Source organism: Hyla sarda, chromosome 3 (genome assembly GCF_029499605.1).
Source record: "Hyla sarda isolate aHylSar1 chromosome 3, aHylSar1.hap1, whole genome shotgun sequence".
NCBI lineage: Eukaryota > Metazoa > Chordata > Amphibia > Anura > Hylidae > Hyla > Hyla sarda.
The window spans coordinates 436,507,749-436,532,865 of record NC_079191.1 but is presented as its reverse complement, the minus strand read 5'-3'; the positions used below and the strand labels follow the sequence as shown (position 1 = coordinate 436,532,865).

General features: G+C 40.7%; 1 protein-coding gene across 2 annotated transcripts in view; it reads left to right on the top strand.

Moving 5' to 3' along the window:
- Positions 1–5,708: 5,708 nt before the first annotated feature.
- The window catches only part of TOGARAM2 (TOG array regulator of axonemal microtubules 2), a 112,405-nt gene continuing 92,996 nt past the window's right edge, over positions 5,709–25,117 (top strand). For both annotated transcript variants that reach the window (XM_056568565.1, XM_056568563.1), the window contains exon 1: positions 5,709–5,815. The gene's annotated coding sequence lies outside the window, so the exon portion shown is untranslated. The remainder of the gene's footprint in view (positions 5,816–25,117) is intronic.

Genomic DNA, 25,117 nt, shown 5'->3' with positions numbered 1-25,117 from the left:
TTTCGTTGGTGCGAATCTCAGGCCTTCTCTCCTGTGACTTTTTCTGTTCCCAGTCTTCTTTCTTTTTTGCAGTCGGGGTTGTAACCGGCTGGCTCTCGGCTCCCTTAAGGGTCAGGTTTTGGCCTTTTCTATTCTCTTTCAGCGACCCCTGCCGTCTAATTCTCATGTCCGGACCTTTCTCCAGAGCGTGGCTCATGCTGCCCCTCCTTATTGGTCCCCTTCTCCCCCTTGGGACTTAAACCTGGCCCTGCAAGGCGCACCCTTTGAACCTCTCTGGGAGATTTCTCTTAGCCCCCTTTCCTGGAAGGTGGCTTTCCTTATAGCGATCACCTCCATTTTGAAGGGTGTCTGAACTGGCAGCTCTTTCCTGCCGTTCTCCTTTTCTGGTGATTCATCAAGACAAGGTGGTTTTCCGTCCGGATCCTTCCTTTTTGCCAAAGGTTGTATCAGCTTTTCATCTCAATGAGGACATCGTTCTTCCGTCCTTTTTGTCCCGCTCCTTCTCATCCCAGGGAGCGTTTACTCCACAAACTGGATGTGGTGCGGGCGGTTAGGACCTATCTGTCACCTCTTCCTTTCGTCAGTGCGATTTCCTTTTTCGTCCTTACGGAAGGTCGTCGTAAGGGACAACCTGCTTACAAGGCCACCATTTCTAGGTGGATCCGATCTGCTATTTCGGAAGCTTACCGCTGCAAGGGGAAGATCCCACCCTTTAGGGTTTTGGATCATTCCACCCGTTCTGTTGGAGCATCCCGGGCCCTCCGCAACAGGGCCTCAGCCTCGTAGATCTGGTCATCTTTGCACCCTTTCTCGATGTTCTACCAGGTTCATACCTTCGCATCCGTTGATGCTAGTCTGGGCGGCAAAGTGTTGCAGGTGGCTGTGGTTCAGCCTTCTACCTGACTGATTTTCTACCCACCCAAGGGACGGCTTTGGTACGTCCCACGGTCTGTGTCCCCCAATGGAGCCGATAGAGAAAAGGAGATTTTTTTTTTGTACTTACCGTAAAATCTTTCTCGAAGGATCCATTGCTGGACACAGCTCCCGCCCTTCTGGTGTTACCTTTCGGTTATCTGTCCGAGGGTGTGTTCAGTTATTTTTTTATTTTATTACATTTTTCTGGTTCTCGGACAGTTCATGGTCTTTTCCTGGACCTGTCGGTCTTCTCCTATTGCTCTGGGACTGAAACTGATCAGCTCAGTGACCTGGAGACGGGTATACCCTGCTGGGAGGAGCCGACTTTTCTGTTACCATAGTGTCAAACCTCCTAGAGACAGCAGCGTATACCCACGGTCTGTGTGCCCCAATGGATCCTTCGAGAGAGATTTTACGGTAAGTACAAAAAAATCTCCTTTTATCCTTCCAGTACTTATTAGCAGCTGTATGCTACAGAGTAAATTCTTCTCTTTTTGAATTTTTTTGTCATGTCTACAGTGCTCTCTGCTGACACCTCTGACCGTGTCAGGAACTGTCCAGAGCAGCATAGGTTTGCTATGAGGATTTTCTCCTGCTCTGGACAGTTCCTGATACGGGCATCAGGTGTCAGCAGAGAGCACTGTGGACAAGACCAAAAAAAAAAATTCAAAAAGCAAAGATTTTCCTCAGTAGCATACGTAGCATACAGCTGCTAATAAGTACTGAAAGGATTAAGATTTTTTTTTTTTTTTTTTTTTATAGAAGTCATTTACAAATCTGTTTAACTTTGTCACCAGTTGATTTAGAAGAAAAACATTTTTTTTCCACCAGAGTACCCCTTTAACCTCTTAAGGACCCAGGATGTACGGGGACTTCCCCGCACCCTGGGCTTTAAGGACCCAGGACATCCCCATACGTCCTGGCGTTTTCCGGGCCCTGCCGCGCCGGGCAGAGATCGGAAGCGGATGCCTGCTGAAATGCTTCAGCAGGCATCCAGGGCAAACGCCGAGGGGGGCCAAATCGCGAGGGAAATCGCCCTTGCAATCTGCGGCGATACCGGGCTGATCGGGTCTCTGGGACCCGACCGCCCGGTAATTTTGCATGATCCCGGCAGCCAGGACCATGCTGGAGGCTAGGAGCGAGGTGGCACCGAGCCTGCCACCTCCTCCTATCCCCTGCGATCCGTCGGTTAGCTAACCGACCAATCGCAGGGGGGGGGGGCGGCGATTACTTCCTCCCTCCCTGCCTGGCCCCTTGAAGTCTGGAGAGAACGGGAGGAAGACCGGAGGACGCGACGGGGGAGTGCTGGGGCCCGGCCCCGGTACTTACCTCGTCCCTGAAGACCCGGATACCGGCGATGAAGACGATGGCGGCGACAGGTGAGTCGGGCCCTTTACAGCAATGCACGTCGCCGTAAAGCGACATGAATTGCTGTATTGGGACCCTGTATACTACAACTCCCAGCATGCCCAGACAGCCCTTGGCGTCTGAGCATGCTGGGAGTTGCAGTTTTGCAACATGTGGAGGTCCACAGTTTGGTGACCACTGTGCCCTTCCAGATGTTGTAAAACTAAACATCCTCAGCATGCCCTTACTGTCCAGGCATGCTGGGAGTTGTAGTTCTGTAACATCTGGCCCTTCAGATGTTGCAGAACTACAACTCCCAGCATGCCTGGGCAATTTTGGCATACTGGGAATTGTAGTTTTGCAACATCTGGAAGGGCACAGATTGGAAACCACTGTATTAGTGGTCTGCAAACTGTAGTCCTCCAGATGTTGCAAAACTACAACCCCAAGCATGCTGGGAGTTGTAGTTCGGCAACATCTGGCTCTAAAGATGTTGCCGAACTACTGCTTCCAACATGCCTGAGAATGTTTGGGAGTTGTAGTTTTGCAACAACTGGAGGCACACTGGTTGGGAAACAGTCTGTTTCCTAACCCAGTGTTTCCCAACCCGTGTGCCTCCAGCTGTTGCAAAACTATAACTACCAGCATGCACTGATAGACTGTGAATGCTGGGAGTTGTAGTTTTGCAACAGCTGGAAGGCTGCAAGTTTGCAATGCAGCAAATTTTGCGCGGCAGCTCAAACTCGCAGCGGGAAACTCGCTGTAATCCCCCGCCTGTGTGACTGTACCCTAAAAACACTATACTAACACAAAATAAAAAGTTAAAAACACTACATTTACACATACCCCTACACAGCCCCCCTCCCCAATAAAAATGAAAAACGTCTGGTACGCCACTGTTTCCAAAATGGAGCCTCCAGCTGTTGCAAAACAACAACTCCAAGTATTGCCGGACAGCCGTTGACTGTCCAAGCATGCTGGGAGTTTTGCAACAGCTGGAGGCACCCTGTTAGGGGTATTCTACGCCAGTGATTCCCAATGTCCACCCCTATGCAAATCCCTAATTTAGTCCTCAAATGCGTATGGCGCTCTCACTTCGGAGCCCTGTCGTATTTCAAGGCAACAGTTTAGGGCCACATATGGGGTATTTCCGTACGTGGGAGAAACTGCCTAACAAAAATCCCCCCAAAATTTGTAATGCAATTTCTCCCGACTACGGCGACCCTATATGTGGGCGCAAAGTGCTCTGGGGGCGCACAACAAGGCCCAGAAGGGAGAGTGCGCCATGTACATTTGAGGTGATTTGCACAGGGTGGCTGATTGTTACAGCGGTTTTGACAAACGCAAAAAAAAAAAAAAAACCATGTGACCCCATTTTGGAAACTACACCCCTCGCGGAATGTAATGAGGGGTGCAGTGAGAATTTACCCCCCACAGGTGTCTGACAGATCTTTGGAACAGTGGGCTGTGCAAATTAAAAATGTTGTACAGCCCACTGTTCCAAAGATCTGGCAGACACCAGTGGGGGGTAAATGCTCACTTTACGCCTTGTTACGTTCCTCAGGGGGTCTAGTTTCCAAAATGGTATGCCATGTGGGGGTTATTTTGCTGTCCTGGCACCATAGGGGCTTCCTAAATGCAACGTGCCCCCCGAGCAAAATTTGCTCTTAAAAAGCCAAATATGACTCCTCTTCTGAGCATTGTAGTTCGCCCGTAGTGCACTTCAGGTCAACTTATGGGGTACCTCCATACTCAGAAGAGATGGGGTTACAAATTTTGGGGGGTATTTTCTGCTAACCCTTGCAAAAATGTGAAATTTTGGGGGGAAACACAGATTTTTGTTGTTTTTTTTATTTTATTATTATTATTTTCTTTTTTTACGTATGCAAAAGTCGTGAAACCCCTGTGGGGTATTAAGGCTCAGTTTATTTCTGGTTACGTTCCTCAAGGGGTCTAGTATCCAAAATGGTATGCCATGTGTTTTTTTTTTTTTTTGCTCTTCTGGCACCATAGGGGCTTCCTAAAAGCAACATGCCCCCCAAAAACCATTTCAGAAAAACGTACTCTCCAAAATCCCCTTGTCGCTCCTTTGCTTCTCAGCCCTATACTGCGCCACCGAACAATTTACATAGACATATGAGGTATGTGCTTACTCGAGAGAAATTGGGCTACAAATATAATTATACATTTTCTCCTTTTACCCCTTGTAAAAATTCAAAAATTGGGTCTACAAGAACATGCGAGTGTAAAAAATGGAGATTGTGAATTTTCTCCTTCACTTTGCTGCTATTGCTGTGAAACACCTAAAGGGTTAAAACGCTGATTGAATGTTATTTTGAATACTTTGGGGGGTGCAGTTTTTTATAATGGGGTCATTTGTGGGGTATTTCTAATATGAAGACCCTTCAAATCCACTTCAAACTTGAACTGGTCCCTGAAAAAATTGTGAGTTTGGAAATTTTGTGAAAAATTTGAAAATTGCTGCTGAACTTTGAAGCCCTCTGGTGTCTTCCAAAAGTAAAAACTCATAAATTTTATGATGCAAATATAAAGTAGACATATTGTATATGTGAATAAAAAATTTTTTTTTTAGAAATATCCATTTTCCTTACAAGCAGAGAGCTTCAAAGTTAGAAAAATGCTAAATGTTCTAATTTTTCATCAAATTTTGGGATTTTTCACCAAGAAAGGATGCAAGTTACCAAAAAATTTTACCACTATGTTAAAGTAGAATATGTCACGAAAAAACAATCTCCGAATCAGAATGATAACTAAAAGCATTCCAGAGTTATTAATGTTTAAAGTGACAGTGGTCAGATGTGCAAAAAATGGCCGGGTCCTAAGGTGTAAAATGTCTGGGTCTTTAAGGGGTTAAGTAATAATCTTTGCCCACACAATGATGATTTATAGGCAACAATGTTTATGAAGTCTGAATTGATTCCACATGCTCTCGATCAGTGTTTCCCAACCAAGGTGCCTCCAGCTGGTGCAAAACTACAACTCCCAGCATGCCCGGACAGCCAACGGCTCTCCAGGCATGCTGGGAGTTGTAGTTTTGCAACAGAACTCTATGGTCTCGTATCCTCAGGACCCTTCCCCTCGGGTCTTTGTTGTTGCTCTGTTACCTGACTGGAATGTGAACTTTTATTAACTATTCCCCGACCATCGCTGCGGCTGTGTATTCTGGTTAATTACTATTCCCATCGTAGCCCCCTAACCGCGGTGCCCCAGGGGGGTGTAGGCTGCAGCCATTCAGGTCTGGTGAAGAAATAGTGAATTACTCGGATTATTCCTCATACGGGGGGGGGGGGCCTGAGGGCCCGGGAGATGATTTACAGCCATGGGAACGGTTGTCAGGGGCAACCACTAAATAACAGACCCCCCCCCCCCCTTACGACCGCTTTTGGTCACATCAATGATTACATAAGAATAGACGGGGGCTCTGTGAGAACATGAGGGGCCGGGACATGGTCAAGTGGGAATGTTATCAGATCTGGGGGTGATGTGAGACCCCAGAGCTGCTTCAAGTGGAGGGGACAATGACGGGACTGAGGTCAGTTCTTGTAATTGTAAACAAGTGTAATGGAATTAGAATATTATGTAATGCTGCGGCATAAACAGGTTTATTTTCTATACTTGTCTTGTATTCAAACACTGTAGGGTTCAGATAAAATACCTGTGAGCACAAAGTATTTCTTGCTACAATGTGTGACAAATGTATATAGTGATATGGACCATGCTGGTATAACCTGAGTATATACTGTATATAATTATATATGTACAGCTGGTATAAGTTATATATCTCCTGTATATAGTGATATGGACCATGCTGGTATAACCTGGTATATACTGTATATAATTATATATGTACAGCTGGTATAAGTTATATATCTCCTCTATATAGTGATATGGACCATGCTGGTATAACCTGGTATATACTGTATATAATTATATATGTACAGCTGGTATAAGTTATATATCTCCTCTATATAGTGATATGGACCATGCTGGTATAACCTGGGTATATACTGTATATAATTATATATGTACAGCTGGTATAACCTGGTATATACTGTATATAATTATATATGTACAACTGGTATAAGTTATATATCTCCTGTATATAGTGATATGGACCATGCTGGTATAACCTGGGTATATACTGTATATAATATATATGTACAGCTGGTATAAGTTATATATCTCCTGTATATAGTGATATGGACCATGCTGGTATAACCTGGGTATATACTGTATATAATTATATATGTACAGCTGGTATAAGTTATATATCTCCTGTATATAGTGATATGGACCATGCTGGTATAACCTGGTATATACTGTATATAATTATATATGTACAGCTGGTATAAGTTATATATCTCCTGTATATAGTGATATGGACCATGCTGGTATAACCTGGTATATACTGTATATAATTATATATGTACAGCTGGTATAAGTTATATATCTCCTGTATATAGTGATATGGACCATGCTGGTATAACCTGGTATATACTGTATATAATATATATGTACAGCTGGTATAAGTTATAGATCTCCTGTATATAGTGATATGGACCATGCTGGTATATACTGTATATAATTATATATGTACAGCTGGTATAAGTTATATATCTCCTGTATATAGTGATATGGACCATGCTGGTATAACCTGGTATATACTGTATATAATTATATATGTACAGCTGGTATAAGTTATATATCTCCTGTATATAGTGATATGGACCATGCTGGTATAACCTTAGTATACACTGTATATAATTATATATGTACAGCTGGTATAAGTTATATATCTCCTGTATATAGTGATATGGACCATGCTGGTATAACCTGGTATATACTGTATATAATATATATGTACAGCTGGTATAAGTTATATATCCTGTATCTAGTGATATGGACCATGCTGGTATAACCTGGTATATACTGTATATAATATATATGTACAGCTGGTATAAGTTATATATCTCCTGTATATAGTGATATGGACCATGCTGGTATAACCTTAGTATACACTGTATATAATTATATATGTACAGCTGGTATAAGTTATATATCTCCTGTATATAGTGATATGGACCATGCTGGTATAACCTGGTATATACTGTATATAATATATATGTACAGCTGGTATAAGTTATATATCTCCTGTATATAGTGATATGGACCATGCTGGTATAACCTGGGTATATACTGTATATAATATATTTGTGGTCCGGCCAACTATCAGAACGAACCTGGAACCTACCTAACCTGAGCTAAGCAGTCTGAGTTGTGCCATAACTGCTGCGACAGATATGCCTAAAAAGAGAGCATACCCTGATAGTAGAATATATGGTAAGGGTAGGGTGGGAGGGACGACCAACTGAGAGCGTCAGCTAAAGGTGAGTACGAGGGCTGTATTTATGGAGCCAAGCTGCCCCTCCCACAAATACGGCTAATGATTAGCCTACCACTTGTGGTCCGGCCAACTATCAGAACGAACCTGGAACCTACCTAACCTGAGCTAAGCAGTCTGAGTTGTGCCATAACTGCTGCGACAGATATGCCTAAAAAGAGGGCAAAGACAACATTAGGTTAGGTGCAGTGAGTATTTATTGAAACAGCGCGACTTACAAAACCAGCAGCTTAAATGCCAACATTATCTCAACATGCGGATTTGGTATGTATCTAGAATAACAGGCGGACTTCCACCGACCCATTCTTTTAATAATGTGCACCGGCGTGTTATTTTTGGAAGCTGCTGATGCAGCTCCTATTCGGAAGGAGTGACCAGTGATGGATCTAGGGTTGACCCCTAAACTACTTAACAACACTCGAACGTGGTTCATGAAAACCGTGATTGACATAGGGCTCCCCAAGATCGAGAATAATGGGGAGTCTGGAACTTGTTTGTCAATGACTCCCAACCATTCTCGAATGACTATCACTGCGCACCATACATTGCCCGTAGGGAAGTATCTCACTAAATCTACCTGACCGGGCGAGAGTGTTTTGGAGGAATGTAGTGAGAGGACATAGCAGTTATCACTCCAGGCAACCTGAGCCTTACGCAGGAAGGTGGCAGAGGAGTTAGCTCTACCAAACTCCCCCGGCCTAAGGAACCCGTAGTATGCCATGTATATCGCAGTCTTAATCATCAAACTACGAACCCGCCCAAATGGCAAACCATCCAGCGATTGTGATATGGACCTGAAGAGCTGCCCGGAGACCGGTTGCCGCTTGACCCTCGAGGCTGTATGATGTTTGCTAATCCCTTTAAGGATAGCGCGGACTGGGTGAGCCGATAATACTGAGGGCCTATCTGGAAACTCTAGAGACCTGAAGTGCTGGATCCCTGACAGATAGAGCTTGATGGTGTTATGGGATAGTCTGCGCTCTAAGTGGCAAAAGGCAGCGAAGGCTAGTAGGTATTTGATATCATCGAGTTCTCGCTGGGGATGTTGTAACTGGAATTTAGCGAACAATCTCCGAGCTGTGCTGTATATCCTGCGGGTGTTGACGGAGAGTGACTGTGCCATAAGGGTTTGAGCGGAGATTATGTGTCGTGTTAATCCATCATCAATGACCTGAAATGAGGCGCCGGGGTAGCTAGAGTGTCGGCTTCTGGGCACACCTGGAAGAAACGAGTCGTGTTACCGCGAGACAATGCATCTGCTGCGACATTCCTGCGACCACTAATATGCTCACAAATGAACCTAAAGTGATGGATCAAGGATAACCAAATAAAGCGCCTAACAAATGACATAATCTCTTTGGACTTAGATCTACCGCTGTTTAAGATATCCGCCACTGCAGCGTTGTCCGTGAAGAAAATGACAGTGGAATTGGCCCATTCTTTACCCCAAACTTGCGCAGCTGCCACCACTGGGTATATCTCGAATAGGGCAGAGACCTGCCTGAATCCTGTCAGGCTCTGCACCTCTTCTGGCCAGGTGTCAGACAACCAGTGGTTGTGGTATGTAGCCGCGAAACCAGTGGAAGAAGCTGCGTCCGTGTACACGCACGGTGAATGACGAGAAGCTTTGGGAGTAAACAGGGAAATGCCATTCCATTGTGATAAAAACCTGTCCCACATGGCCAGGTCGGCTAGGGCTTCTCTGTCTAGTCGGACTGTACTGTCTTGCCCGGGCGCTGTAGGCAGTAGCTGTAGCAACCTGGAGACGAAGGACCTACCCTGCGGTATGATTCTAACGGCAAAATTGAGCATGCCGAGGAGAGACTGTAGCTCTACCTTGGTGGTAACCTGCGACACTACCCCCCTGTGAATGACTGCCCTGATTCTCTGTAGTTTATCAGGTGGGAGACTGGCCTGCATTTCAAGTGTGTCCAAATGTAGCCCTAAGAAAGTGATGCGTGTACCAGGGCCCTCCACTTTGTTGGTTGCCAACGGGACATCGAAGTTGGAGAAGATCGTGCGTAGCGTGTCTATATCCCGACGTGTAGAAGCTGGATGTTCGATCAACAGGAAGTCATCGAGGTAATGTATTACATAATTACAATGACCCTCGTTGAGCAAGATCCAGTGGAGAGCCCTGGCAAACTGATCGAAGATCCACGGGCTACTCTTGGCTCCGAACGTCAGTTTATTGGCGAAGTAGTATAGCTTGTCCCATTTAATCCCGTGCCACTGCCACAAACTAGGTTTAATGGGGAGTAGTTTATAGGCATCCGTTATGTCAGCTTTCGACAAAAGGGAGCCTTTGCCTAGCTGGATGATGACCTCTATCGCCTCATCTATGGAGGAGTACCTCATGGAGAACTCTTCGGAAGGTATTAAAGAATTAATGCTAGGTATCTGACAAGAATGAGGCGCAGAGAGGTCGTAAATTAGTCTGCTTTTATTTGAGAATTTCCCCCGAACCACACCCACTGGATTAATTCTCCAAGTGACGAATGGCGGAGAAGTCAGAGGGCCGATGAGAAACCCCTTCATCAACTCTGCCTGCAACAGGGCGGTGACTGTATGTGGATCCCTAATGGCCGACATCAAGTTTTTACATTCAAAACAAGATTGGGGAAGTGACAGTAACCCTGTATGAAACCCCTCAATAAAGCCGTTGACCAGATACTGGACCCAGGCTGGGTCCGGATGCCCCTGTAAATAATCGTGGAGCAACCCTGTGCGCACCCTGCTTAGTCATGCTGTAGCCGCTTTCTGGGGACAGGACACTTTGGGATGTGCTCTAAAGCAAATCGAACATAGATGCAGAAGTCTGCATTGATTATAGTGACAGGATGTAAAATTAAAGTTATTACAGATCTGTGAACGGCCTAAATACCTGATTGGACGTTCTAGTTTGTCTAATGCTGGTGCCGTCCTAGGGGTAGGTGTGGCTGCTGATATATAGCTGTGCCTTGGTTGTGTCCCCTGAGGAACTAGGTTTGTCTCACCGCACCAGTCAGTGGTGTGAGTCATGGCGTGGCATTGACTACAAGCAGGGGCTCTGAGGCCAGCGAAGTGGCGGCAGAAAAGTTCTGTATCCACCTCGGCCCAGTTGGTGATATGGTCGAATTGTACTAACGCCTTTGCCGCATATGAGCGATGATATTCATAGAAGGCGGAGCCCCCATACTTGTAGCCAAGATCCACGACCTTGTACATGTATAGATCGAGTTCTTCCCTCCGGTTAGGACTAGCGGAGCATATAATGTCCCGGAACAGACTAAACGCCAGGACGAACTCCGGCAGTGTAAGTTTGCGGTTTAACCTGGCGTCCCTGGATTTGAGTATGATGGACACTTCGCCACACGCTATTGTTTTGTTATCAGGAACTTCGTGTGACGCGACCAACAGAGACGCCAGGTTCACCAGCTTACCCTCCAGAATTTCTTTCCTGATATTACTGGGAACTAAGTGAGACGGAGCTACGTTCAGGAAGCGCCCTAACCCACCTGGTACATTAGTTTGAGCTGTGCTGGGGATGGGGGTATCCTGAGTGGCTGGTGTGGTGAGATTGCTACTCTCCACTGCTTCTAGCCTGGATTCTATCCTATTCATGGAAGCAGTCACCGTATTCAACATAACATGCAATTGTGCCAACGAAGTCTGCACCGTGTCCGGAGGGGTTATCTCCTGGCTGGGGCCTGCCCTGTCTGCCGCCAGGAGGCGGAAAAGTTCGGCCTTTCTTGCAGTTGCGGGATAAGAAATGTGCCTCCTGTGGAGTTCCGCTGTTATCGTGGTCGGACTGCTGATCCGCATTGTCTGGTAGCGATGGAGTCTCTTCTAACTCCAATATATGAGACATACTGACTGTGGAAAGTAAGATAAGGTGGAATTAATCATAATGGCGGAAGGCTAAGTCTTGAAGCCATCACCATGTGATCCACACCCGTGCGGGAGAAGTAATGGTGCCCGGTTATGAGTGAGCTTATGACCGAGTCGTCGATCATGACCGTGAAGTGTCCTTGGCGGATGTGAGCGACTGTGCTTGCATGCGGTAGACCCTGGTGCGTATGTAGGTGAAAGACTGAACGTAAGTAGCCATGATCACTAGTAGCGAGAGACCCTGCGTGAGCAACGAAGGTGATAGTGACTGTGTCCGTCGTGGGCTCGTGTTACTGTGATTGTGCTAGTGCTGCCTCCCCTGAAAGTGCATTGATTAATTAGCAGCCCCCGTGCCTGTCAATGCGAACAGGATTCAGCGTTTATAATCGTACCTAAGGGCATGAAAGGCCGTCATAAGCGACGCGCCTATAGACGTGATAGGACTTATGCGTAAGTACGAGCCTATCGACGTGATAGGACTGAGCATAACCAACGTGCCTATAGAGGTGATAGGACTAAGCGTAACCAACGTTCCTATAGACGTGATAGGAGTAAGCGTAAGCAGCGTGCCTATAGACGTGATAGGACTAAACGTAAGCGACGTGCCTATAGACGTGATAGGACTGAGCGTAACCAACGTGCCTATAGACGTGATAGGAGTAAGCGTAAGCCGCGTGCCTATAGAGGTGCTAGGACTAAACGTAAGCAACGTGCCTATAGACGTGATAGGACTGAGCGTAACCAACGTGCCTATAGACGTGATAGGACTACCCGTAACCAACGTGCCTATAGATGTGATAGGCTTAAAGGTAACCAACATACGTATAGACGTGATAGGACTAACGTAACCAACGTGTCTATAGACGAGATAGGTGTAACCATGAAACTTGTGTGCGTGAGACGGGTTAACAGTGAGCCACATGCCTATGCCGGGAATTGACCTCTAGCACCATGAATGACGCGGATGTGCCCCGGTGTCATGCTTGCCTATCCACCTCACACCCCCCCCCCCCCCCCCCCCCCCCTTTGCGTTTTTTTTTTTTTTTTTTATAATAACCTACCTGATTTAAGCCGTAGTAAGAACAAGCGTGTTGAGAGAAAGGAGTAGGCACCTACTGAGTCCACCTAAATAAAGATATTTAACATGAGTATACGTCCGGTATAGTGTAAGATTCTATCCCTAATTATCAGTACACACCTAATTATGTCACCTGGTGAAGAAAAGAGCCGAGCACCTGCGAGGAGGAGCGAGGTAATGTGATATGGTGTCCAAATGGGCCTTGCAAATGCTTGTAGTAGGCTACCCTCTTCTTACTGTGCGACCTGTTAACCCGAGGGGTTAACTGATGAGGCAGGTTGCCACCGTATGATCGTTGAGAGATAGCGGAGCCAATTGTGAACGTGAGGGTTAAATATATTTAAGGTCCCTGAAAATGACAACATGTATAAACAATTGCTGAGACGACAAATGGGGGTGAAAAACCAAGCAACAACACGTACCAAAAAGACTTGGTCGCCGCTGAGGCGAATTATATGTGGAATGCTGAACGTGCACCTGAAAACATAAACGAGACCAACATGTATGCGTTTAACATGACCATCCAAGAACCGCTGTTGTTTCCCTAATAGCCCCCCTAATTCTATATTATAAACGCCCCTTCCCTTTTATTTTTTATTTATGTATTTATTTTACTTTTTTCCGTAACCCATAGCAACCGTACCTAAGATGTGGTCTGAATGGAGTGCAAAGTCTGGGGAAAGGGTGCCGTGATGCGCTGAGTGCACAACATACGAGTATGTATTCACAATAGGTTAACCCTTGATGTTTGCTGCGTATCACATTACCACTATGCCCCTATGTGTATGAGCTCAGCCCCACGCATCTGATGCGATGTATTGACATGGCGCGGTGACTACGTGATGCTGGCATATAAACCTGCCGAGCATTAGACATCGGCATGCTGGCACTTATTCCCCTGTGAGCCGCTGCCAGCGGGTCGTCCGCATGTGTCCCGGCACCGCCGCCGCTATCGCTACCCAGCCCCAGTGTTGCCACGGCGCTGAATGCGGGAAAGCCACTGGCGCCACCGTGTGCCCGGCCGCAGAGAGTGAGCTGCAGCGTTGAGGTACCATGCCGCCCTACCCCCCAGCACCCTGGGTCTGACCTCCCTCTCCCCCAGGCCCCGATCTTACTTGTTTAGCAGCGGAACGTAGAAGCACTTCGGATCGTTCTAGCTGCCGATATGCTGATCCCGCGCACCGACGCTAGACACCCACTGATGACGTAGACGACCAACTGAGAGCGTCAGCTAAAGGTGAGTACAAGGGCTGTATTTATGGAGCCAAGCTGCCCCTCCCACAAATACGGCTAATGATTAGCCTACCACATGTACAGCTGGTATAAGTTATATATCTCCTGTATATAGTGATATGGACCATGCTGGTATAACCTGGGTATATACTGTATATAATTATATATGTACAGCTGGTATAAGTTATATATCTCCTGTATATAGTGATATGGACCATGCTGGTATAACCTTGTATATACTGTATATAATTATATATGTACAGATGGTATAAGTAATATATCTCCTGTATATAGTGATATGGACCATGCTGGTATAACCTGGTATATACTGTATATAATTATATATGTACAGCTGGTATAAGTTATATATCTCCTGTATATAGTGATATGGACCATGCTGGTATAACCTGGTATATACTGTATATAATTATATATGTACAGCTGGTATAAGTTATATATCTCCTGTATATAGTGATATGGACCATGCTGGTATAACCTGGTATATACTGTATATAATATATATGTACAGCTGGTATAAGTTATATATCTCCTGTATATAGTGATATGGACCATGCTGGTATAACCTTGTATATACTGTATATAATATATATGTACAGCTGGTGTAAGTTATATATCTCCTGTATATAGTGATATGGACCATGCTGGTATAACCTGGGTATATACTGTATATAATTATATATGTACAGCTGGTATAAGTTATATATATCTCCTGTATATAGTGATATGGACCATGCTGGTATAACCTTGTATATACTGTATATAATATATATGTACAGCTGGTATAAGTTATATATCTCCTGTATATAGTGATATGGACCATGCTGGTATAACCTGGGTATATGCTGTATATAATATATATGTACAGCTGGTATAAGTTATATATCTCCTGTATATAGTGATATGGACCATGCTGGTATAACCTTGTATATACTGTATATAATATATATGTACAGCTGGTATAAGTTATATATCTCCTGTATATAGTGATATGGACCATGCTGGTATAACCTGGGTATATACTGTATATAATATATATGTACAGCTGGTATAAGTTATATATCTCCTGTATATAGTGATATGGACCATGCTGGTATAACCTGGTATATACTGTATATAATATATATGTACAGCTGGTATAAGTTATAGATCTCCTGTATATAGTGATATGGACCATGCTGGTATAACCTGGGTATATACTGTATATAATATATATGTACAGCTGGTATGTTATATATCTCCTGTATATAGTGATATGGACCATGCTGGTATAACCTGGTATATACTGTATATAATTATATATGTACAGCTGGTATAAGTTATATATCTCCTGTATATAGTGATATGGACCATGCTGGTATAACCTGGGTATATACTGTGTATAATATATATGTACAGCTGGTATAAGTTATATATCTCCTGTATATAGTGATATGGACCATGCTGGTATAACCTGGGTATATACTGTATATAATATATATGTACAGCTGGTATAAGTTATATATCTCCTGTATATAGTGATATGGACCATGCTGGTATAACCTGGGTATATACTGTATATAATATATATGTACAGCTGGTATAAGTTATATATCTCCTGTATATAGTGATATGAACCATGCTGGTATAACCTGGGTATATACTGTATATAATATATATTTACAGCTGGTATAAGTTATATATCTCCTGTATATAGTGATATGGACCATGCTGGTATAACCTGGGTATATACTGTATATAATATATATGTACAGCTGGTATAAGTTATATATTTCCTGTATATAGTGATATGGACCATGCTGGTATAACCTGGTATATACTGTATATAATATATATGTACAGCTGGTATAAGTTATATATCTCCTGTATATAGTGATATGGATCATGATGGTATAACCTGGGTATATACTGTATATAATATATATGTACAGCTGGTATAAGTTATATATCTCCTGTATATAGTGATATGGACCATGCTGGTATAACCTGGTATATACTGTATATAATATATATGTACAGCTGGTATAAGTTATATATCTCCTGTATATAGTGATATGGACCATGATGGTATAACCTGGTATATACTGTATATAATTATATATGTACAGCTGGTATAAGTTATATATCTCCTGTATATAGTGATATGGACCATGCTGGTATAACCTGGGTATATACTGTATATAATTATATATGTACAGCTGGTATAAGTTATATATCTCCTGTATATAGTGATATGGACCATGCTGGTATAACCTGGTATATACTGTATATAATATATATGTACAGCTGGTATAAGTTATATATCTCCTGTATATAGTGATATGGACCATGCTGGTATAACCTGATATATACTGTATATAATTATATATGTACAGCTGGTATAAGTTATATATCTCCTGTATATAGTGATATGGACCATGCTGGTATAACCTGGTATATACTGTATATAATTATATATGTACAGCTGGTATAAGTTATATATCTCCTGTATATAGTGATATGGACCATGCTGGTATAACCTGGGTATATACTGTATATAATATATATGTACAGCTGGTATAAGTTGTATATCTCCTGTATATAGTGATATGGACCATGCTGGTATAACCTGGTATATACTGTATATAATTATATATGTACAGCTGGTATAAGTTATATATCTCCTGTATATAGTGATATGGACCATGCTGGTATAACCTGGTATATACTGTATATAATATATATGTACAGCTGGTATAAGTTATATATCTCCTGTATATAGTGATATGGACCATGCTGGTATAACCTTGTATATACTGTATATAATATATATGTACAGCTGGTGTAAGTTATATATCTCCTGTATATAGTGATATGGACCATGCTGGTATAACCTGGGTATATACTGTATATAATATATATGTACAGCTGGTGTAAGTTATATATCTCCTGTATATAGTGATATGGACCATGCTGGTATAACCTGGGTATATACTGTATATAATATATATGTACAGCTGGTATAAGTTATATATCTCCTGTATACCTGTATATAGTGATATGGACCATGCTGGTATAACCTGGTATATACTGTATATAATATATATGTACAGCTGGTATAAGTTATATATCTCATGTATATAGTGATATGGACCATGCTGGTATAACCTGGTATATACTGTATATAATATATATGTACAGCTGATATAAATTATATATCTCCTGTATATAGTGATATGGACCATGCTGGTATAACCTGGTATATACTGTATATAATTATATATGTACAGCTGGTATAAGTTATATATCTCCTGTATATAGTGATATGGACCATGCTGGTATAACCTGGTATATACTGTATATAATATATATGTACAGCTGGTATAAGTTATATATCTCCTGTATATAGTGATATGGACCATGCTGGTATATACTGTATATAATATATATGTACAGCTGGTATAAGTTATATATCTCCTGTATATAGTGATATGGACCATGCTGGTATAACCTGGTATATACTGTATATAATTATATATGTACAGCTGGTATAAGTTATATATCTCCTGTATATAGTGATATGGACCATGCTGGTATAACCTGGTATATACTGTATATAATATATATGTACAGCTGGTATAAGTTATATATCTCCTGTATATGCTGGTATAACCATGGTATATACTGTATATAATATATATGTACAGCTGGTATACGTTATACATCTCCTGTATATAGTGATATGGACCATGCTGGTATATACTATATATAATTATATACATCTAGTATAACCCGGTCACTTTGCTGTATACACTGAGACTTGATGATGTTGTTCCTCGGGTATTGACCTCATTGTCTCGGTTGCCTCAATATTAACTCTTTCAGTGCCGGCAGTGTTATATAATATAATAGCAGATTATATACAGGTGAATGGCCGTCAATCATCTGCAGCTATACAGTAAGTATACCGGCGCCTGTGGAGGGTGAGATGTATCAGGGCGAGGAGTTAACCCTTCCAGTTATTACTGAATTTCATTATACAATGTTTGGATCATTCTGTCTGCATGTACTGGGTATCTAAGCACATCATGCGTGATACTGCCTATCATGTGATCAAGTGCTGCACAATACTGTTATGTATCTAAGCTTATAACGTGTGATACTGTCTTCTGATCTGGAATATTTTAACCCTTTATGTGTGATACTTCCTGCTGAGTTGATGTAGCTCAGTGTAGCCTGTAAATTTCTGTCTATTGTGCAGATGTATCTAAGCCAGGGTGGGACTTGCACAGAGAGAACAATGGTGGTTATATGAGGGTATTATGATGGTCACCCCAGTAGTAAGGAGATTACATGAGGAGGGGGTTTGTTACAGTGTGTCACCCCAGTAGAAGGAGATTACATGAGGAGGGAGTTTGTTACAGTGTGTCACCACAGTAGTAAGGAGATTACATGAGGAGGGAGTTTGTTACAGTGTGTCACCACAGTAGTAAGGAGATTACATGAGGAGGGAGTTTGTTACAGTGTGTCACCACAGTAGTAAGGAGATTACATGAGGAGGGAGTTTGTTACAGTGTGTCACCACAGTAGTAAGGAGATTACATGAGGAGGAGGTTTGTTACAGTGTCATCCCTGTAGTAAGGAGATTACATGAGGAGGAGGTTTGTTACAGTGTGTCACCCCAGTAGTAAGGAGATTACATAAGGAGGAGGTTTGTTACAGTGTGTCACCCCAGTAGTAAGGAGATTACATGAGGAGGAGGTTTGTTACAGTGTGTCACCCCAGTAGTAAGGAGATTACATGAGGAGGAGGTTTGTTACAGTGTGTCATCCCTGTAGTAAGGAGATTACATGAGGAGGGGGTTTTTTACAGCGTGTCACCCCAGTAGTAAGGAGATTACATGGGGAGGGGGTTTGTTACAGTGTGTCATCCCTGTAGTAAGGAGATTACATGAGGAGGAGGTTTGTTACAGTGTGTCACCCCAGTAGTAAGGAGATTACATAAGGAGGGGGTTTGTTACAGTGTGTCACCCCAGTAATAAGGAGATTACATGAGGAGGAGGTTTGTTAGTGTGTCACCCCAGTAGTAAGGAGATTACATGAGGAGGAGGTTTGTTACAGTGTGTCACCCCAGTAGTAAGGAGATTACATGAGGAGGGGGTTTGTTACAGTGTGTCACCCCAGTAGTAAGATGATTACATGAGGAGGAAGTTTGTTACAGTGTGTCATCCCTGTAGTAAGGAGATTACATGAGGAGGAGGTTTGTTAGTGTGTCACCCCAGTAGTAAGGAGATTAAATGAGGAGGAGGTTTGTTACAGTGTGTCATCCCTGTAGTAAGGAGATTACATGAGGAGGGGGTTTGTTACAGTGTGTCACCCAGTAGTAAGGAGATTACATGAGGGGGTTTGTTACAGTGTGTCATCCCTGTAGTAAGGAGATTACATGAGGAGGAGGTTTGTTACAGTGTGTCATCCCTGTAGTAAGGAGATTACATGAGGAGGGGGTTTGTTACAGTGTGTCACCCAGTAGTAAGGAGATTACATGAGGGGGTTTGTTACAGTGTGTCACCCCAGTAGTAAGATGATTACACGAGGAGGAGGTTTGTTACAGTGTGTCATCCCTGTAGTAAAGAAATTACATGAGGAGGGGGTTTGTTACAGTGTGTCACCCCAGCAGTAAGGAGATTACATGAGGAGGAGGTTTGTTACAGTGTGTCACCCCAGTAGTAAGGAGATTACATGAGGAGGAGGTTTGTTACAGTGTGTCTCCCCAGTAGTAAGGAGATTACATGAGGAGGAGGTTTGTTACAGTGTGTCACCTCAGTAATAAGGTGATTACATGAGGAGGAGGAGGTTTGTTACAGTGTGTCACCCCAGTAGTAAGGATGTTACACACTGTCACCCCAGCAGTAAGGAGATTACATGAGGGGGAGGTTTGTTACAGTGTGTCACCCCAGTAGTAAGGAGATTACATGAGGAGGAGGTTTGTTACAGTGTGTCACCCCAGTAGTAAGGAGATTACATGAGGAGGAGGTTTGTTACAGTGTGTCACCCCAGTAGTAAGGAGATTACATGAGGAGTCAAGCGGGTGGCAGAATTAGTTTTCACCTAGGTTGACAAAAATCCTTGCACCAGCCTTGAGTATGGGGACTACAATCCCCATCATGTTGCAGAATTTGACCATACAATAACATCCAGGACATTATAGTTGTAGTACCGCACGCTGGACACTAGATGTCCCCGGTTGCACAGATCCTGATTTCTTTGCTCTTCTGTAATGCAGAATCTTGTAGACAAACTTAAGGGACAAATCACTTCCTTCAGGTCCTAGGTCTCTAAACTGGGAACCTCCAGCTGTGGAAAAACTACAACTTCTAGCATGCCGGGAGTTGTAGTTTTTCAACAGCTAGAGGACAGTCCATGCCTGTCCGAGCATACTGGGAGCTGTAGTTTTGGAACAGCTGGAGGACCACAGCTTAAGTTCACTGTCCCTTTATGTATACTAATGGGGATCGAATCTTACATGATATTGAGTCGTCCTGCCCCCTACAGGTGACCTCAGCCGTAGGACAATATTAGGTTGCAGCAAGTAGCCAGAAGACATGTCGCTTTTGCATTTTGTCCCCCTCCCCCATCTCATGACATTTGCGGCCCATGTCACCCATAGCAGCTGCCCAGGATAAGGGGGGAGGGCACAGCTAGTCTATCAGCCAGGGCACATGAGAAGTCACTATATGCAAACGGATACCTGTTTATTAGTTCTAATGTTCTGCGGTGAAACTGTATAGAAGGGTGCGAACAGACCATTCACTGCTGCCTGTCACACTGGTATATAGGGGCCCAAAATAGGGGGGTTCCTAAGGACTGGGACCCCAGGAGCTAACTGAGAAAGGAGTAAAAAACCATCCTGTCCTGCTACGAGCTTCAGTAGACGATATATGAGCTCTAAACCGCCAAGTATAATGTATCGCTATATGGCGCTTTCACTTAAGAATTACTTTGCAGTATTATGTCAGCTTCTTAAGGGAATATTATTTGGATACTGCGTAATACTGTATGTAGACACTACTATATAGTAGTGTTTGGTGGATTGTATATGCATTATATATATATGGGAGTATAACTAGGACATTAAATGGTGTCATCATTTCGGCAGTATATAGGAGCACTACCGTATAAATATTTAGATAAATAGCGCATATGCATCTCTGATAAAAAGAAACTATTATTCATACTTTAGATATTACAGAGAATACTTAATAATACTGCCTCCTATATACTACAATACAGGAATATGGGTGCACCACTGTGGTAGATGTATACAATGACATGGGCTATACCTCATCACTGATGTTAAAATTTAGACATTCGCCAGTGTATCCTTATATGAAGGACATACCAGAGCCCGCACACCAACGCCAAGGTTTCTCAAAATGGCGCGGGTCCTAACGCTAAACCTACCTGTGCGTGATAAGTAAAACAGGGGCCAGTGGGCAATTACGGCAGCATTCGGTCGACTACCTTCTATATACAAGATTATAACTACTATAATACTGCTCCTATATACAAGACTATAACTACTATAATACTGCCCCCTATATACAAGAATATAACTACTATAATACTGCCTCCTATATATAAGAATATAACTACTATAATACTGCTCCTATATACAAGAATATAACTACTATAATACTGCTCCTATATACAAGAATATAACTACTATAATACTGCCTCCAATATACAAGAATATAACTACTATAATACTGCTCCTATATACAAGAATATAACTACTATAATACTGCCTCCAATATACAAGAATATAACTACTATAATACTGCCTCCAATATACAAGACTATAACTACTATAATACTGCCCCCTATATACAAGAATATAACTACTATAATACTGCCTCCTATATATAAGAATATAACTACTATAATACTGCTCCTATATACAAGAATATAACTACTATAATACTGCTCCTATATACAAGAATATAACTACTATAATACTACCTCCTATATGCAAGAATATAACTACTATAATACTGCTCCTATATACAAGAATATAACTACTATAGTACTGCTCCTATATACAAGAATATAACTACTATAATACTGCTCCTATATACAAGAATATAACTATTATAATACTGCTCCTATATACAAGAATATAACTACTATAATACTGCTCCTATATATAAGGATATAACTACTATAATACTGCTCCTATATACAAGAATATAACTAGTATAATACTGCCTCCTATATTCTTGTATATAGGAGGCAGTATTATAGTAGTTATATTCTTGTATATAGGAGGCAGTATTATAGTAGTTATATTCTTGTATATAGGAGCAGTATTATAGTAGTTATATTCTTGTATATAGGAGGCAGTATTATGGTAGTTATATTCTTGTATATAGGAGCAGTATTATAGTAGTTATATTCTTGTATATAGGAGGCAGTATTATAGTAGTTATATTCTTGTATATAGGAGCAGTATTATAGTAGTTATATTCCTGTATATAGGAGTAGTATTATAGTAGCTATATTCTTGTATATAGGAGCAGTATTATAGTAGTTATATTCTTGTATATAGGAGCAGGATTATAGTAGTTATATTCTTGTATATAGGAGGCAGTATTATAGTAGTTATATTCTTGTATATAACTACTATAATACTGCTCGTATATACAAGAATATAACTACTATAATACTGCTCCTATATACAAGAATATAGCTACTATAATACTACTCCTATATACAAGAATATAACTACTATAATACTGCTCCTATATACAAGAATATAACTACTGTAATACTGCTCCTATATACAAGAATATAACTACTATAATTCTGCCTCCTATATACAAGAAAATAACTACTATAATACTGCTCCTATATACAAGAATATAACTACTATAATACTGCTCCTATATACAAGAATATAACTACTATAATTCTGCCTCCTATATACAAGAAAATAACTACTATAATACTGCTCCTATATACAAGAATATAACTACTATAATACTGCTCATATATACAAGAATATAACTGCTATAATACTGCTCCTATATACAAGAATATAACTACTATAATACTGCTCATATATACAAGAATATAACTGCTATAATACTGCTCATATATACAAGAATATAACTACTATAATACTGCCCCTATGTACAAGAATATAACTACTATAATACTGCTCCTATGTACAAGAATATAACTACTATAATACTTCTCCTATATACAAGAATATAACTACTATAATACTGCCTCCTATATACAAGAATATAACTACTATTATACTGCCTCCTATATACAAGACTATAACTACTATAATACTGCTCCTATATAAAAGAATATAACTTCTATAATACTGCTCCTATGTACAAGAATATAACTACTATAATACTGACTCCTATATACAGGAATATAACTACTATAATACTGACTCCTATATACAAGAATATAACTACTATAATACTGTCTCCTATATACAAGACTATATCTACTATAATACTGCTCCTATATACAAGACTATAACTACTATAATACTGCTCCTATATACAAGAATATAACTACTATAATACTGCTCCTATATACAAGAATATAACTACTATAATACTGCTCCTATATACAAGAATATAACTACTATAATACTGTCTCCTATATACAAGAATATAACTACTATAATACTGTCTCCTATATACAAGAATATAACTACTATAATACTGCATCCTATATACAAGAATATAACTACTATAATACTGCTCCTATATACAAGAATATAACTACTATAATACTGCTCCTATATACAAGAATATAACTACTATAATACCGCTCCTATATACAACAATATAACTACTATAATACTGTCTCCTATATACAACAATATAACTACTATAATACTGCCTCCTATATATAAGAATATAACTACTATAATACTGCCTCCTATATACAAGAATGTAACTACTATAATACTGCTCCTATATACAAGAATATAACTACTATAATACTGCTCCTATATACAAGAATATAACTACTATAATACTGCTCCTATATACAAGAATATAACTACTATAATACTGCTCCTATATACAAGAATATAACTACTATAATTCTGCCTCCTATATACAAGAAAATAACTACTATAATACTGCTCCTATATACAAGAATATAACTACTATAATACTGCTCATATATACAAGAATATAACTGCTATAATACTGCTCCTATATACAAGAATATAACTACTATAATACTGCTCCTATATACAAGAATATAACTACTATAATACTGCTCATATATACAAGAATATAACTACTATAATACTGCCCCTATGTACAAGAATATAACTACTATAATACTTCTCCTATATACAAGAATATAACTACTATAATACTGCCTCCTATATACAAGAATATAACTACTATAATACTGCTTCTATGTACAAGAATATAACTACTATAATACTTCTCCTATATACAAGAATATAACTACTATAATACTGCCTCCTATATACAAGAATATAACTACTATAATACTGCCTCCTATATACAAGACTATAACTACTATAATACTGCTCCTATATAAAAGAATATAACTTCTATAATACTGCTCCTATGTACAAGAATATAACTACTATAATACTGACTCCTATATACAGGAATATAACTACTATAATACTGACTCCTATATACAAGAATATAACTACTATAATACTGTCTCCTATATACAAGACTATATCTACTATAATACTGCTCCTATATACAAGACTATAACTACTATAATACTGCTCCTATATACAAGAATATAACTACTATAATACTGCTCCTATATACAAGAATATAACTACTATAATACTGCTCCTATATACAAGAATATAACTACTATAATACTGTCTCCTATATACAAGAATATAACTACTATAATACTGTCTCCTATATACAAGAATATAACTACTATAATACTGCATCCTATATACAAGAATATAACTACTATAATACTGCTCCTATATACAAGAATATAACTACTATAATACTGCTCTTATATACAAGAATATAACTACTATAATACTGCCCCTATATACAAGAATATAACTACTATAATACTGCCCCTATATACAAGAATATAACTACTATAATACCGCTCCTATATACAACAATATAACTACTATAATACTGTCTCCTATATACAAGAATATACCTACTATAATACTGCTCCTATATACAAGAATATAAC